The sequence below is a fragment of the Heterocephalus glaber genome, unplaced genomic scaffold, assembly GCF_053883595.1.
Source record: "Heterocephalus glaber isolate CG9 unplaced genomic scaffold, H.glaber_assembly_v1.0 deba00000122, whole genome shotgun sequence".
NCBI classification, from domain to species: Eukaryota; Metazoa; Chordata; class Mammalia; order Rodentia; family Bathyergidae; genus Heterocephalus; species Heterocephalus glaber.
Window position 1 is genome coordinate 24,827,301 of NW_028258138.1, and position 15,611 is coordinate 24,842,911.

At 37.7% G+C, this 15,611-nt stretch overlaps 1 pseudogene; it reads left to right on the forward strand.

The window, feature by feature from the left end:
- Positions 1–13,896: 13,896 nt before the first annotated feature.
- LOC101724979 (heterogeneous nuclear ribonucleoprotein A3-like) lies at positions 13,897–15,407 on the forward strand (annotated as a pseudogene).
- The last annotated feature ends 204 nt before the right edge of the window (positions 15,408–15,611 follow it).

Below are 15,611 nucleotides of genomic sequence, written 5' to 3' on the forward strand. Positions count from 1 at the left end.
GTTCCTCTTTCCCCACAGCTCTGCAAGCATTTGTTATTGGTTGATTTCATGATAGCAGCCATTCTTTCTGGGGTGAAGTAGAATCTCACCATTTCTTTCATTTGCATCTCTCAAATAACCAGTGATGTTGAACATATTTTCAGTTTTATTTCCTATTTCTACTTCTTTAAGAAATGTCTGTTGATTTCAGATGCCCATTTTTGGATTGGGTCTTTAAATTTGGGAGGTCTGATTTTTTTTAAATTCTTTATAGATTCTAGATAGTAGACCTTTGTTTAAGGGATAGCAAGTGAAAATTTTTTCCCACATTGTGGGTTGTCTCTTCACACTGTTGTTGGTTTCTCTTGCTGTGCAGAAGCTTTTTAATAAGAAGAGATCTCACTTGTTGATTGTTTGTGCTAGTTCATGGGCAACTGAGGTTTTGTTCATAAAATCTTTTCCTACCCCAAAGTCTTCAAGAGTTCCATCTAACCTCTGTTCCATCTGGTTCAGGGTTTCTGTCTTAAAATTTAGATGTTTAATCCATTTCAATTTTAGTTTAGTGAATGGAGAGAGATAAAAGTTTTAATTTTTGGCTAGTTGAAACCCATTTTTTCCAGAACCATTTATTAAAGAGGCTATCTTTTCTCCAGTGAGAGTGTTTAGCTCCTTTGTCAAAGATGAGGTGGCTGAGTGTGTCTGGAGGTGTTTCTGCATCTTCTAATCTGTTCCACTGATGCTCAGGTCTGTTTCTTTGCCAGTACCATGCTGTTTTTATCACAGTGGCTTTGTAGTATAGTTTCAAGTTTGGGGTTGTGATACCCCATGGAATGTCTCTGTTGCCTAGAATTGCTTTTGATATTCTAGGTCTCTTCTTGTTCCAAATGAATTTTTCGATTGTTTTCTCCAGGTCCATGGGGTATGCTCCTGGAATTTCAATGGGGATTGCCTTGAATCTATATAGCAATTTTGGAAGCATGGCCATTTTCACTATGTTGATTCTTCCTACCCAGGAGCAAGAGATATCTCTCCATTATCTGATATCATCTTCAATCTCTCTGTTCACAGTGCTACAGTTTTCAGAGAAGAGGTCTCTGATTTCTTTTGTTAGGTTGATTCCTAGGTATGACATTTTTTGGATGGTCTTGTGAAAGGAATTCTTTGCCCTAGTTCATGCTCAGTGAGTCTGTTGTTCATATAGAGGAAAGCTATTGATTTTTATGTGTTGACCTTGTATTCAACTACTGTACTGAATTAGGTTATTAAGTCTAGAAGACTTTTGGTGGAGTTCTTGGGGTCTTCTATATGCAGTGTCATGTCATCTGCAAATAATGACAATTTGACTTCTTCATTTCGTATCTTTACTCCTTTTATTTCTTTCTCTTGTCTAAATGCTGTGGCTAGTGTTTCCAAAACTATATTGAACAGGAGTGGTGATAGTGAAATCCTTGTCTTGTTCCTGATTTTAGTGTGAAGGATTTCACTTTTTGACCATTTAGTTTGATATGAGCTGTTGGTTTTTCATAGATGGGTTTTATCAGATTGAGACAGAGACCATCTAGTCCCATTTTTTGTATGGTTTTTATCATAAATGCATGTTGGATTTTGTCAAATGTTTTTTCTTCATCAATTGAGAAGATCATATGGTTTTGTCCTTGGCTATGTTGATATAGTATATTACATTTATTGATTTGCATACATTGAACCATCCTAGTATCCCTTGGATGAATTCCTCTTGGTCAGGGTGTATGATCTTCTTGATCTTCTGCATTCTATTTTCCTGTATCTTATTAAGGATTTTTGCATCTATGTTCATTAGTGAGATTGGCATATAGTTCTCCTTTTCGGTTGAGTCCTTCTCTGCTTTGTGGATCAAGGTAATGCTTGCTTCCAGGAATGAATTTAGGATTATTTCTTCCCTTTCAATTTCATTGAAGAGTTTAAACAGAAGTGACAGTAGTTCCTCTCTAAATGTCTTGTAGAATTCATCATTGAAGCCTTCAGGACCTGGTGTTTTTTTAATTGGAAAGTTTTTAATTACATTTTCAATTTCATTGCTTGATATTGGGTCATTTATAATTTTTAGGTATTCTTCATTCAACTTTGGTAATTCATATTTATCTAGGAATCTGTCCATTTCTTCTGTGTTTTCCATCTTATTGACATATAGGTTCTCAAAGTAGGTATTGATGATCCTCTGGGTTTCTGCTGGGTCCATTGTAATTTCATCCTTTCATTCCTAATTTCATGGATTTGGGCCTTCTCTTTTCTCTTTTTGATAAGGTTGGCTAAGTGTTTGTCAATTTTGTTTATTCTTTCAAAGAACTGACTCTTGGCTTCATTGATTTTTTTGTATCATTCTCTTAGTCTCTATTGCATTGATTTCTGCTCTGATCTTTATAATTTCCTCCCTTGTATGAGCCTTGGGTTTGTCTTACTCTTCTTTTTCTAGAACCTTGAGGTTCAGCATCAGGTTGTTTAACTGGGCTCGCTCTGTTTTCCTAATATGATTATTCACTGCTATGAATTTCCCTCATAAGACTGCTTTCATTGTGTCTCATAGATTCCCATATGTTGTACTGTCATTGTCATTTAATTGTAGGAACTGATGGGCCAGGAATTTAGCTCAGTGGTTCTGTCACTTGCCTCACAAGTGCAAGGGCCCAAGTTCGATCCCTGGTACCAAAAAAAAAAAAAGGAGGAACTGTCTGATTCCTTAATTTCCTCTGAAACTCGTTGGTTATTCAGAAGTGTGTTGTTCAATTTCCACATGTTTATGAAGCTTTTGAGGTTTCTTTTGCTGTTGATCTCTAATTTTAGCATACTATGATCTGATAATATACAGGGGATAACTTCCATTCCTTTGCACTTACTTAAACATGTTCTATGAGCGAGTATGTGGTCTATTTTGGAGAATGACCCATGTGCAGCTGAGAAGAATGCATATTCTGAGTTTGTGGGTGGAACACTCTATAAACATCTGTTAAGTTCATTTGTTCAAGAGTTCAATTGAGTTCTAGTATTTCATTACTTATTTTTTGTCTAGTTGATCTATCTATTTGTGATAGTGGGGTACTGAGGTCGCCCACTACAATTGTATTAGTGCATATATGACTTTTCATGTCCATTAGTATTTGTTTTATATATTTGGGCACACTAGTGTTTGGTACATAGATATTTATGATTCTCATCTCTTCCTCTTGGATTCTTCCCTTTACAAGGATGCAGTGTCCTTCTTTTTCTCTCTTAACCAGTGCTGGTTTGAAATCTACTTGATCTGCAAAGAGGATAGCTACTCCTGCTTTTTTTCGGGTTCCTGTCACATGGAGTGACAGGAACATTGTTTTCCACCCTTTAACTTTCAGTCTATGAGTTTCCTTTTAAATTAAGTGTGTTTCTTGTATGCAGCATATTGTTGGATTTTGCTTCTTGACCCATTCTGCCAGTCTATTTCTTTGGATTGGTGAATTGAGACCATTAACGTTGATGGTTATAACTGAAAGTTATTGACTTGTCATTGCCAGGACTTTTTCTTTTTGTTGGATTCTCCCCCTTTCCATTTAATTTCTTGTCATGCCAGATGGGTTCTTCCTGGTTTGCTTCCTGGGGTTGTGATCCTCAATGTCTGTTCCTAGGATATTGTGTAAAATTCTTTGGAGTGCTGGTTTGGTATTCACGAAGTTCCTAAGGTGCTCTTTGTCATTAAAGTATCTTATTTCTGCATCAATTTTGAAAGAGTTTTGCAGGGTACCTCAATCCAGGTTGGAGGCTGTTTTCCTTTAGGGCTTAAAATACATCACTCCAAGCTCTTCTTGCCTTGGTGGTTTGTGTTGAGAAGTCTGCTGTGATTCTGATGGGCTTTCCTTTGTATGTGATTTGTGTTCTTTTCTCTAACTGCTTATAGAATTTTGTTCTTCTATTGGATTTCTGGAATCTTAACTATTATATGCATATGTGTAGATTTTTTTGATCAATTCTAGTTGGAGTCCTATCTGCCTCACTTATCTGTATGTCAAGTTCTTTTCCCCTGCTTGGGAAGTTTTCTGCTATCACTTCTGTGAACAGTTTTTTTATGTCATCTGCACTCTCTCCTGTTTCTTCATTGACCCTGATCAGTCCTATGTTATTCTTCTTTGCATCATCTAGCAGCTGTTGGATTAATTTCTCATAGTCCCTTACTATTTTAAAGAAATTTTTCTTTTTCTGGTGACTAATTGCAATCCTACGTTCTATATCTGAAATTCTATCCTCCCATTGTCTCATTCTGCTGCATAAACTTTCAATGGGTTTTTTATTCTCCTGGAAATCTGTTTGCATTTGTTTTATGGATTCTATTTGTTTCCATTCATTTTCCATTTGTTTCCTGTGTTGTGATTCCATCATGTTCCTCAGCTCCTCTCTTTTTTATCTGTGTCCTCTCTAGGTTTATTAATCATGTCTTTCACTATGGCACAATTTCTGCTGATATCTGAGAAATTATTTCTGATGTTATTTTTTCCAGTTCCTCTTTCATTGCTAGTTCAGGGAGTCCAGGTGGTTCACTATCAGATTGTTCCATTTCATTTCCCTTTGGGGTTGCTTTAGGTGATATGGAAGTCTGGTTTTGAGACTTGTTTATGTCTTCTCATTTCAATGGGGGTTGGGGGGATGTGTGGTGCTGGTGCCTCTGTGGCTCACCTCCTTGGCTCAGGAGGCTGTGGTATGGCAGCCTGGAAGTTTCACCTCCTCTGTGCTGGGGCAAGCTCTGCTCCTCAGTGTTGAGGGCAGAGGTATGGTGGCCCCAAGCTTCACCTCCTCTGCACCAGGGGCAACTCTGCTCCTCAGTGTTTGGGATGGTTGTATGTTGGCCCTGAGCTTCACTTCCTCTACACTGAGGGCAACTCTGTTCCTCCTAGCTTGGGCTGGTGGTACAGCAGCCCAGAAGGTTCCAAAATATTTTATATTTTAAGGTTTTATTATATATATATATGTGCTTTGATTTGGCTGTAAATAAAATTAAATACAGACTATTGTCCCTAAAAGAAACCTTCAGAGCTCTGTAGAAGACAAGTTCTTATGAAATTTGAATCTGCACACTGTCCACTTTTGTGTCCAGCAAAAAGGTTCTGACTGTTGTTATGTTTACTAAGAAGAATCAAAAGACTTCCACAGATGTTATCTGTTATCACTGAGCTCTTATTCAACTCCTCAGGAATGGAACCTTCAACTAACAAGTTTGTAAAATACAATACTGATTGTTTAGTCTATAATATTTGTTTTTTTAAAAAAAGAGATGTATTTAGTTGGATTGTAAATAACCTCAAGATCTTTTCTTTAAATGACACATGGCTCATTCTATTAGTGGAAAAATTCTCAGACTCGGGGTTTGGCTGTTTCCTTGTGGGTCAGTATAAATAAAATTCACTTAGATTCAAATCTAAACACATAGGGTTGTTTGACTTTGGTTTTATCATATTTTGTACTCTCCTACTCAAATCACATTTTCAATTTCTAATATGAACCTTGTTAAGTATTAAGTAATTGGTTTTATGTCCCATGCAGTTTTTGATCATTTAAAATAAATATAGCCTACATGTATGAATGTGAGGATAAGAAACTCCAAAAGTGCCCATAGTCTACTAGATAAAACTATTACATATTGAAGTGAGCAGAAACTCAATGGCCTCTTCAACAACCCTTAATTTTCCAGATGAGGCCCAAACAGAAATAAATCATTCCTTTGAAGTTCCACAGAAGAACCCCAAGAGAGCTAGGACAGATTTTTCTAGCAAGTAGTTTTCTCATAAAAAGAACTACATCCAGTCTTTGCCTCCATCATGTTTTAGATTCAGAACCAGAACCTTAGGTAGTTTCCAAATCCCTCAAAATATTTAAGCAAAAGTATTTATGACAAAGAAAATCATAGGCTAGTGCTCAAATTCATATTATTTTATTTCCAAATTTCTCCTTTTCATACTTCCAACAGGTATTTGGAAAACATCATTCTCCAATGTATATCCATATTTAGCTTTGAACATTTACAGGGTGTGGATTAAATCTTCCCACAGCAAATAATGGTCCATAAACCAGTTAGCTGTTCCCAAACAGTTGAGGTAGGCCCAGATGAACCTGAGGCCTGTGTAGTAGTTGGATTTCAATGTTCTTAACAAGGCAAGCAAGATCCATAACTTCCTGAAGGTGAGACATTTCTAAAAACAGTAAATGTTCCATTTTTCTCAGGACTTCACACCACAAGGATTTAGGTAAGATAAAATTTTTTCATACTCTATATTGTGCCAATAATACTGTTGTATAATTACATTTTTCATAATGCCTTCTTTCAGAGAGGGGTTTCAGCAGATAAATGACTTCCCTTGAGGCCAAGTGCCTTGTATTCATATCAAAAGACTTGCCCCAGTGCACCCAACCTCAAGTTGTACCTTTCTCAGAGTCAGGAAGCAGATGATAGGTTATAAGTGTAACATCAGATGGCTTATAATTTGTTTTATTCACCAGCAGTGGAATGCTTGTTATTCATATTAAATACATAATAGACATAGCAGGTGGTGCAGTTTTCATTCCTGATAGATCATAAGAGACTGAAATATAATGATGTTGTATTCCATATTATATTTCCCTCAAGCTCTCTCACAAGAATCAAAGAAAATTTTGTGTTACTGTAATTTAAAATACTGCATGGGTAGCTCCTTGCTTTTCTATTAAGTCTGTGTTTGAAGAAAACAGATTATGAATACATATTGCTTTTTAAATGTTCTCCTTTGGCAAGGGTCTGGATGGATGCTCTAGTTACCTAGGAGATGAAGACAAAATGAAAATTGATTGACTTATCAAGTTGTGAGCTGAGCTTCAAATGGCAGCTGTGTGTGCTGCACATAAAATGTAGTTGCTTGAAAGTGATTTTTAAAAAAATTCTAAAATTGAATGATATTCTAATGATTACAGCTGGGGAAAAGGATTGATTTTAAAGAACTAATTTTGACCTGTGTGTTTGTTTCCATGGGTCACTATTGATGATGGTAGAATTCTATCCAAGGTAGGAATCCTGCTGCTGGCTTGCTTTTTATTAAAGTAGCAATAACTCTGCTTTTTGTGGCTGAGATGGGACTACTGGAAAGAAATCTTAATGGATCTTGCAGTACAAGCAGCTATAACATCCACCCCCTCTATTCTTCATGCAATTTTTCTATACAACCAGGCAAGAGAAAGTATATATTAAAAAACAGGGGTTTTTTCTGAGTTCTCTTAACTTCTTGTTCATATCCTTTTTCTCCAAAAGACCACATCCTTTTTTCAACTTTGTCACTTTGTAATGTCTCCATCCATAGCCCACTACTATGTTGAACCCTTCCAGGAACCTATTTTTGGCACCTTCACACTATTAAAACTTACATAACTAGTTTTTAAAATAATATTCAGGATCTTGTTCTTAATGTAGGAATCCACATAAGCATATAATAATTAAAGTGTTATTAAATTATAATAGTTGATATGAACTGAAAGTTTGTATCACCCCCAAATTCATATGTTGAAAATTCTCACCTTCATGTAATAAAAAACTCTCATGGAATTAGGAAGCGGGGCCTTTGCAAGGCAGTTAGAGATCATAAAAGTAGACCATTCATTAATAAAGGATTAGTGCCCTTGTAATAAAAGACAAGAGACCTTACTCTCTGCCATATGAAGACCCAGCAAGAAGGTGCCACCTGCATACAGGAAATGAACCCTCATCAGACACAGAATCTGGGGACACCTTGATCTCTGGCTTCCCAGCTTCCAGAATTTGAGAAATAAACATTTGCTAGTTAAGCCACTTGGTCTATGGTAATTTGTTATAGCAGCCCAAACTGAACACAACAATTGTTTAAGAGATTATTCCTCCAATAATTATGTTTTGTTTGTTGGAGACAAAGCCCTAACCCAAAAGAATGCCCTTGTAATGGCGTAATGCAGACTTTCCTGGGAGACAAGAGGAAAGGATATTTTAGGTCATAGGAGCCTTCTTTATTGTTCTTTAATTGACACACTATAGTTACCATATAATTGCAACATAAGCCAGAACAATTTATCTCAGTAGCTAATTGAAAATTAGACAGAAAAATGAAAAACTCAACTTCAATCTTCCCTCTCTAATTGTGGGAATATCATCATCCCTGGTTGACGTTATTCTATGGGAACTTCCAAGCAATGCAGACATGATAGGGTTTGCTACTAATTGAAGAAATTTAAACAGGTGAATAGTAAATCCCAGAGTGATATCTGAGAGAGTTTGAGTTGAGGAATACATACCCTAGTGTTAAGTCCAAGAATTGTCCATAAAGTAATACTCTTGATATAAAGAAGAAAGATGCCTAAAAGGAATGCAGCATTTATGAAATGAGAACTAGAAACTACTGAAGGACCTAAAAGAAGAGTTGAAAAGATGTAGCAATAGCCATGATTCTGGCTAGGAAGTGTCTAATTATATATAAATTAGTTTTCTCCAAACCTATACATTTAAAGAAATATGAATCAAAATCTTAATGATAATTTCTTAAAACTAGATTATATGACTCAATCTTATCTAGATATTTTGGACTAGTAGGGAGGAACCTTCTTTATTAAGGTATTAAGATCTGTTGTAAAGGTATAATAAACAATACAATATTGCAGCCAATCCAGACAACTAGTCAGCTGGTAAAAAAGCAGACTCCTTAAATACATAAGGATCTAAAGATCTAGTAAATGATAATGAAAGTATTCAAATTAATGAAAAACTGATGTGAAAAGAAATGAATTCAATTTCTTAGAAAGAAATAATTATATTTAGGCCCCAGTCTTGTACTAAGATAAATTAAAAATCAATTAAATCATAAGTTAAAAAATTAGAAGAGTCAAGATGGCAGAATGGTAGTAGCTTTCATATGACTATAAAACTAAGAAGATTTAGGGCAACACAGGGAAGATGATATTCCAAGGAAAGGAGGTGAAGAAAAACTCTGAGAACCAACAAAGAAGTGTTTGGCAATCTAAAGAACATGGAAAAATCAGAAAGGCAACAAAAAACAAAGAGGTAAGCAAGTTGAAAGAGTCCACCTTATGGGGAGGGGAGCCAATCTCTATAACAGAAAACATTGCCAAACAGTGCAATAAACTCCAAAAAGTCTGGTAATCCTACCAGAGAAGAAATCCACACTTCTTATAAACTTTAAAAAGTGACTTCCCCTGCACAGGAAGCCTGCTCTGAAGAAGAAATTAATACATTACCCCAAGATCTCTCAGAGGTCTGTGGCCAGGAGCCATCTTACAGGAGCTGGTAGTTGTTAGGGATGATCTATTTTGGGGAGCAAAAGACTCTGAACAGTCACAAATCGAGGTCTCTATGGACTCCTTGCCACACTGTCTAGGTACAAGAAGGCTGAGAAGGACAGTACTGGCTGAGGACAGTGTCTGTGACAGGCTCTTGGTGTGAGCAGTGAGGAACACAGAGTGTGATGCAGAGTGGAGGGCACAGTGACCAGCAGTATCATCATATGTCTGAGGTGTAGATAGCACCAAGACTGAAAGGGGCAAATCACTTGGTTTCTGTGTACCTCTACCCAGGACAGACCTCAGAGGTCTGACTGCTCCTCCTAATCTCCAGTTTCTTAAGTGTAAGCAGCAGCTTGGACATCTATGAGGTTCTTGGGCATTCAGACTAAAGTGCGGGAATCCATGAGGCTAAATGTGCACTGTGCAACTGGTCTGGTGTGGACCATGTAACACTGAGGCTTTGCAGATGAGATACTTGCTAAGGCACGGACATGTGCCACACCCCCAGGCACGTGGACTGATTAGGCACCGCTACCCCAGCATATCTGCATAGTGCAGACACTGCTGGTGAGAGAGCCTGACATGACCCAGGAATTTGTCAAACTGCTAGTTATACAGATGGGGTCTGTGGGGCTAAACATGTGCTGGTTACCTGGCAGGTCCATGGTGGCTTTGAAGGTCTACAAGTTAGAGAGCTGCAGCCAGATATCTGCTATACCCCCAAGCCACATGTTCTGAGGTCTACAGGCTAAGTATATATATACTACCCACCCAGCATAGACCCTACAGCACTAAAGCAACCTGGACATACAAAATAAGAGAATTGGGAGTGAATTAATGCACACCTGGGAAGCAGGCTCTCCAATCCAAGCACCTCAATTAAGAAGAATTTACTACGCTTTTCTCTCTTTTTTAGCCTCCATTTGTCATTTTCATTCATCTATTCTATTATTTATGTTTTTTATATTTTTCATTTTCTTATTCTTTTTTTTACTTTATATTTTAAAAGGCTTTTTATCAGCTCTTTTTTACTGTCTCATTTTTTCCTTTATTGTGACAAATGTTACTTTCACTAACTTTTGACATTTTAGTTTGTTCTACGATAGTTTTTACAGCTCCCTTTTTTTGTTACTGGTGTTGTGATTGGTATAAGGCTTAAAAGATTGTTACTTTATTTATATAGATGGTTTGTTTTTATGTTCTGATTATTACTGTTGTTTATCTCCTCACTTCTGAGTGGAGCTGGGGATCAGCTCTAGTGCATCAGAGTATAGTGAGTGAACGTATTGCTGCTGAACTGCAACCACAGTTCAGTTAAGAGAAATTGCATATTACTCCAGCCACAACCTAGCCCTGCTCAAAACGCATCAAATACCTCAACTTAAAGAATAGGGGAGATAAATGTCTCTGCTGAAAACACAGTTCCATGTAGGCATTATTAGGGAAGGCCTAAAATCCTGCTGCTGGACAGTCACCCCCATAGTAATAGCAGAGAAAAATAGCACAACTGTGGTGGACACTGCAGGTATAAAGGTTTCTGGCATAGATTACTCCAGTACTCTTATAGACATAACACTGTTGAGAAGTTGAGGGAATAACCACACAGATATCACTCCACTTCTCTGCTGACTACAACACATCTATCTGCCTGCTACAGAGGGTCCTCACTAGTGTTGCATCTACAAGAAAGTGGAGCCCTCAGGCTACAACACTACTATAGCAGGCATTGTATCAAAGCCACCAATCACAGGCAGAGAAATCACAGGGAAGCAATACCATGAGGTCCATTTAGAATTAATTCCAGCACGTCTTATCAAACCAAGCCCAGGACACTGTCAAGAGAAGGCAACTCCCTAAGAATGCATCACATAAATGTAGATCTATCATCCAAACAGATGCACAAATCTCAACATAGAAATATTAGAAACATAAAAAAACAGAGCACCTTGTCTCCTCTCAAAGATAATACTTCCATGTTAACTGAATCCAATGATTTAAATGTGGATAAAATATCAGACAAAAAATTCAAAAGAATGGTTTTAAAGACAATCAACAGACTCAAGAAATATACAAATAAACAACTGAATAAAATACAGAAGATGATTCAGGATATGAAAAGAGCACTTTAATAAAGAAATAGTCTGAAAAAAGAAATCTTGGAAATGAAAAGCTCACTAAGCCAAATTTTTTTTAATGTATACAAAGCCTTATAAATAGAATATATCAAGCCAAGGACAGAATGTCAGTACTCGAAGGTAGATGAATTATCACATTTAGAGAACAACAAAAAATAATAAACTATTAATGAAACATGCAAGACTCTGAGACATGATTACAAGAGACCAAATTTAACACTTTTTATAATAAAAGAGAGCACTGAGATACAAACCAAAGGCATAAACTATCCAGTGAAATAATAGCAGAAAATTTTACAAATCTTGCAAAAGATAAGACCATCCAGTTACAGGAGCCATGTAGAACCCCAAAAACACAATTATAAAGAACCTGCTGATGCCATCATATAGTTACATGTCTGCCAAATTTACAGAATAACAACAGCAAAAAAAGAATATTGAAAGCTGCAAAGTTAAAAATGAAGTCATGTATAAAAAAGCAAACACACCAAGAAAAAACACAGCAGATTTTTCAGCAGAAACTCTAAAGCATAGAAAGTTATGCTGTACTGAAAGCCCTGGAAGAAAATAACTTCCAAACTAGACTACTATGTCCAGCAAAGTTATCCTTCAGAACTGAAGAAGAAACAAGTTTCAAGAAAAGCAGAAACCAAATTAATTATGAACACAAATCCAGCATTAAAGAAGATACTTAAAGAAGTGCTACAATCAGAAGATGAAGAGTAAGCTGACAAATGAGTATTAGGAAAGAATCAAACATCAGAACATTCAATAGCATTACAGGAATTATACATGCACCTCAATAATAACTCTGAAAGTATATGGTTTTAATTCTCTGTCATAGTATAAATCTAAAATATCCCCCCAAAATCTCATATTTAGAGGCAGTCCTGATCAAAAGAGGGAGATCAAAAAAAAAAAAAAAAGGGGGCAGATCACTGGAGGCATGATTTGGAAGAATTTCTTCTGGTCTCTGGCTCCCTCCTTTGTCTCTCTGTTTCCTGGACAGTTTTCTCCACCATGCCCTTCCACCATGCTGTTCTGCCTTAGAGCCAACCAATTACTGGCTGAAACCTCTGAGAACTGTAAGCCAAAATAAACCTCTCCTTATTTAAGTTGCAAGTTGTGTGTTTTATCCCACCAACAGGAAAATGATTAAGACCAAAAAAATGGTATTGGGAGTAGGGACATTGTTATGATGTACCTGACTAGTCCAGAAGTCTTTGGAACCAGTTTGCAGAAGGAACTTGGAAAGGTTTAAAGGTACAGGTAAGACAAAACTAGAATGTTGTGAGCAGGGTTTGATCACTGTCAGAATTCAGAAGACCAGAATACTAATAGGAATGTGGATAATAAAGGTTTCAGTTGGGAACAAGGGCACCAAAGGAAGTTGGAATACAGGCCACATATGTTATACACTGGCAGAAACTTTGTCAATATTTTACCCATATTCTGAGACTTTATGGGAGAATGAGATTAAGGACAGTGGACTAATTAACCTGGTGAAGAAAATTTCAAGGCAGCTTGACATGCCAGGCTGTGAAATAAATACTACTTCTGGCTGCTTTTGGCCAGATCTACAGTGAGAATCAGGAGAAAACATCAGAACTGAAGTTTCAAAAAATTTGCAGTTTCACCATAAAGGAAGCACCTGCAAAGTTGGGGTAAAGGGGAGCATAGTTGATGAAAAGATTAGCACTAAAGAGAAGCCAAGCACTTTGCTCAGGGACAAGAAGACACCTTGAGGTCATGTCAGAAATCATCAAGACCTGATCACTTGCATGTTCAAGGGGGCAAAACTAAATATTTCATTTGAAAAGTCCCTGGGACACCTGTTCATCCAGGTCTGTTTAGGAAAGTGTATCCTTGAGATCAATGATCCAAACACTCACAGACCACTGAAGCCATAGTCCAAAGGGGCCAGACTGTTGTTCAAGCTATCAGACTATGACATCATTCACAAGGTGCTGGTTTTCCAGTCATGCAGAATGTAAGAGCTTTGGGGTCACACAGGCTTCTACCTAGATTTCAGAAGAAGGCCTGGGAGACCAGGCAAAAATGTGGTAGCATCACTGTTCTTTCCAGGAGCCAATGTGAGAGCAGTGCATGAAACCATGAAAGTGAAGCCAAAAGTAAAGTGGAGATTTCCAGAAGTTGGAAATGCCAGAAACATGGAATATCTGATAAGGAAAGTTGCAGATAGTGAGCAGAGCCAGCCCAAGGGAGAGGCCATGTGGTCTGCAACTAGCAAGACCATTGGAGTGGAGCTGCTGGAACCCTGTGGATCTCACATCTCACCACAACTTTCCCTGGGCGATCAACATGAAGCTACAGAATTCATTATTTGCACTGCTGGATTTTGGCCTTGCTTTGATCCTGTTATCTATCCTCTTATTTTTCTCTTTCGGACTGGCAATGTTTACCTTGTTCCATGGTGTGTTGAAAGTATTTCTCTCTCTTGGCCCCCAGCCTGACTCTGGCTGTCACTGCCGCCACTGCGGGGAGGAGGGCCATGATCCAAAGGAACCAGAGCAGTTGAGGAAGCTGTTTATTGGTGGTCTGAGCTTCGAAACTACAGATGATAGCTTAAGAGAACATTTTGAGAAATGGGGCACACTCACAGATTGTGTGGTAATGAGAGATCCCCAAACAAAATGCTCCAGGGGCTTTGGTTTTGTGACTTACTCTTGTGTTGAAGAGGTGGATGCAGCAATGTGTGCTTGACCACATGAAGTTGATGGGCATGTAGTGGAACCAAAGAGAGCTGTTTCTAGAGAGGATTCAGTAAAGCCTGGTGCCCATCTAACAATGAAGAAAATCTTCATTGGCAGCATTAAAGAAGATACAGAAGAATATAATTTGAGAGACCACTTTGAAAAGTGTGGCAAGATTGAAACCATAGAAGTTATGGAAGACAGGGAGAGTGGGAAAAAGAGAGGATTTGCTTTTGTAACTTTTGATGATCACGACACAGTTGATAAAATTGTTGTTCAGAAATACCACACTATTAATGGGCATAATTGTGAAGTGAAAAAGGCCCTTTCTGAAGGGAAAAGAAAAAATGATGAGAAATGGAAAAAATGGAAATAAAGTCTTTGTAAATAGGGAAGGGTGGAGGGGGTGAAGGGAGGGCTAAGAATGAGGAAAAAATAAGAACCAAGATGCATTATGTAAAGGTACAATTCCCAATGAGAAATGTAATTGTGTTGTATACCTACAGCGTACCGATAAAAGAATTTAATACCAAAAAAGAAAAAAGAAAAAGGCCCTTTCTAAACAAGAGATGCAGTCTGCTGGATCACAAAGAGGTAGTGGAGGTGGATCTGGCAACTTTATGTGTTGTAGAGGAAACTTTGGAGGTGGTGGAGGGAATTTTGTCCATAGTGGAAACTTTGGTGGAAGAGGAGGCTATGGAGGTGGAGGTGGTGGCAGCAGAGGTAGTTACAGAGGAGGTGATGGTGGACATAATGGATTTGGACGTGATGATGGAAACTATGGTGGTGGTCCTGGTTACAGTAGTAGAGGAGGCTATGGTGGTGGTGGACCGGGATATGGAAATCAGGGTGGTGGATATGGTGGAGGAGGAGGATATGATGGTTACAATGAAGGAGGAATTTTTGGTGGTAGTAACTATGGTGGTGGTGGAAACTATAATGACTTTGGAAATTATAGTGGTCAACAGCAATCAAATTATGGACCCATGAAATGGGGCAGTTTTGGTGGAAGAAGCTCTGGTAGTCCTTATGGTGGTGGTTATGGATCTGATGGTGGAAGTGGTGGATATGGTAGCAGAAGGTTTTAAAAGACAACAGAAAAGGGCTACAGTTCTTAGCAGGAGAGAGAGCGAGGAGTTGTCAGGAAAGCTGCAGGTTACTTTGAGACAGTCATCCCAAATGCATTAGTGGAACTGTAAAAATCTGCCACAGAAGGAACGATGATCCATAGTCAGAAAAGTTACTGCAGCTTAAACAGGAAACCCTTCTGGTTCAAGGCTGTCATAGCCACAGTTTGCAAAAAGTGCAGTTATTGATTAATGCAATGTAGTGTCAATTAGATGTACATTTCTGAGGTCTTTTATCAGTTGTAGCTTCGTCTTTTTCTTTTTCTTTTCATTACATTAGGTATACTGCCCTGTAAATTGTGGTAGTGGTACCAGGAATAAAAAATTAAGGAATTTTTAACTTTTCAAAAAAAAAAAAAAGAAAGTAT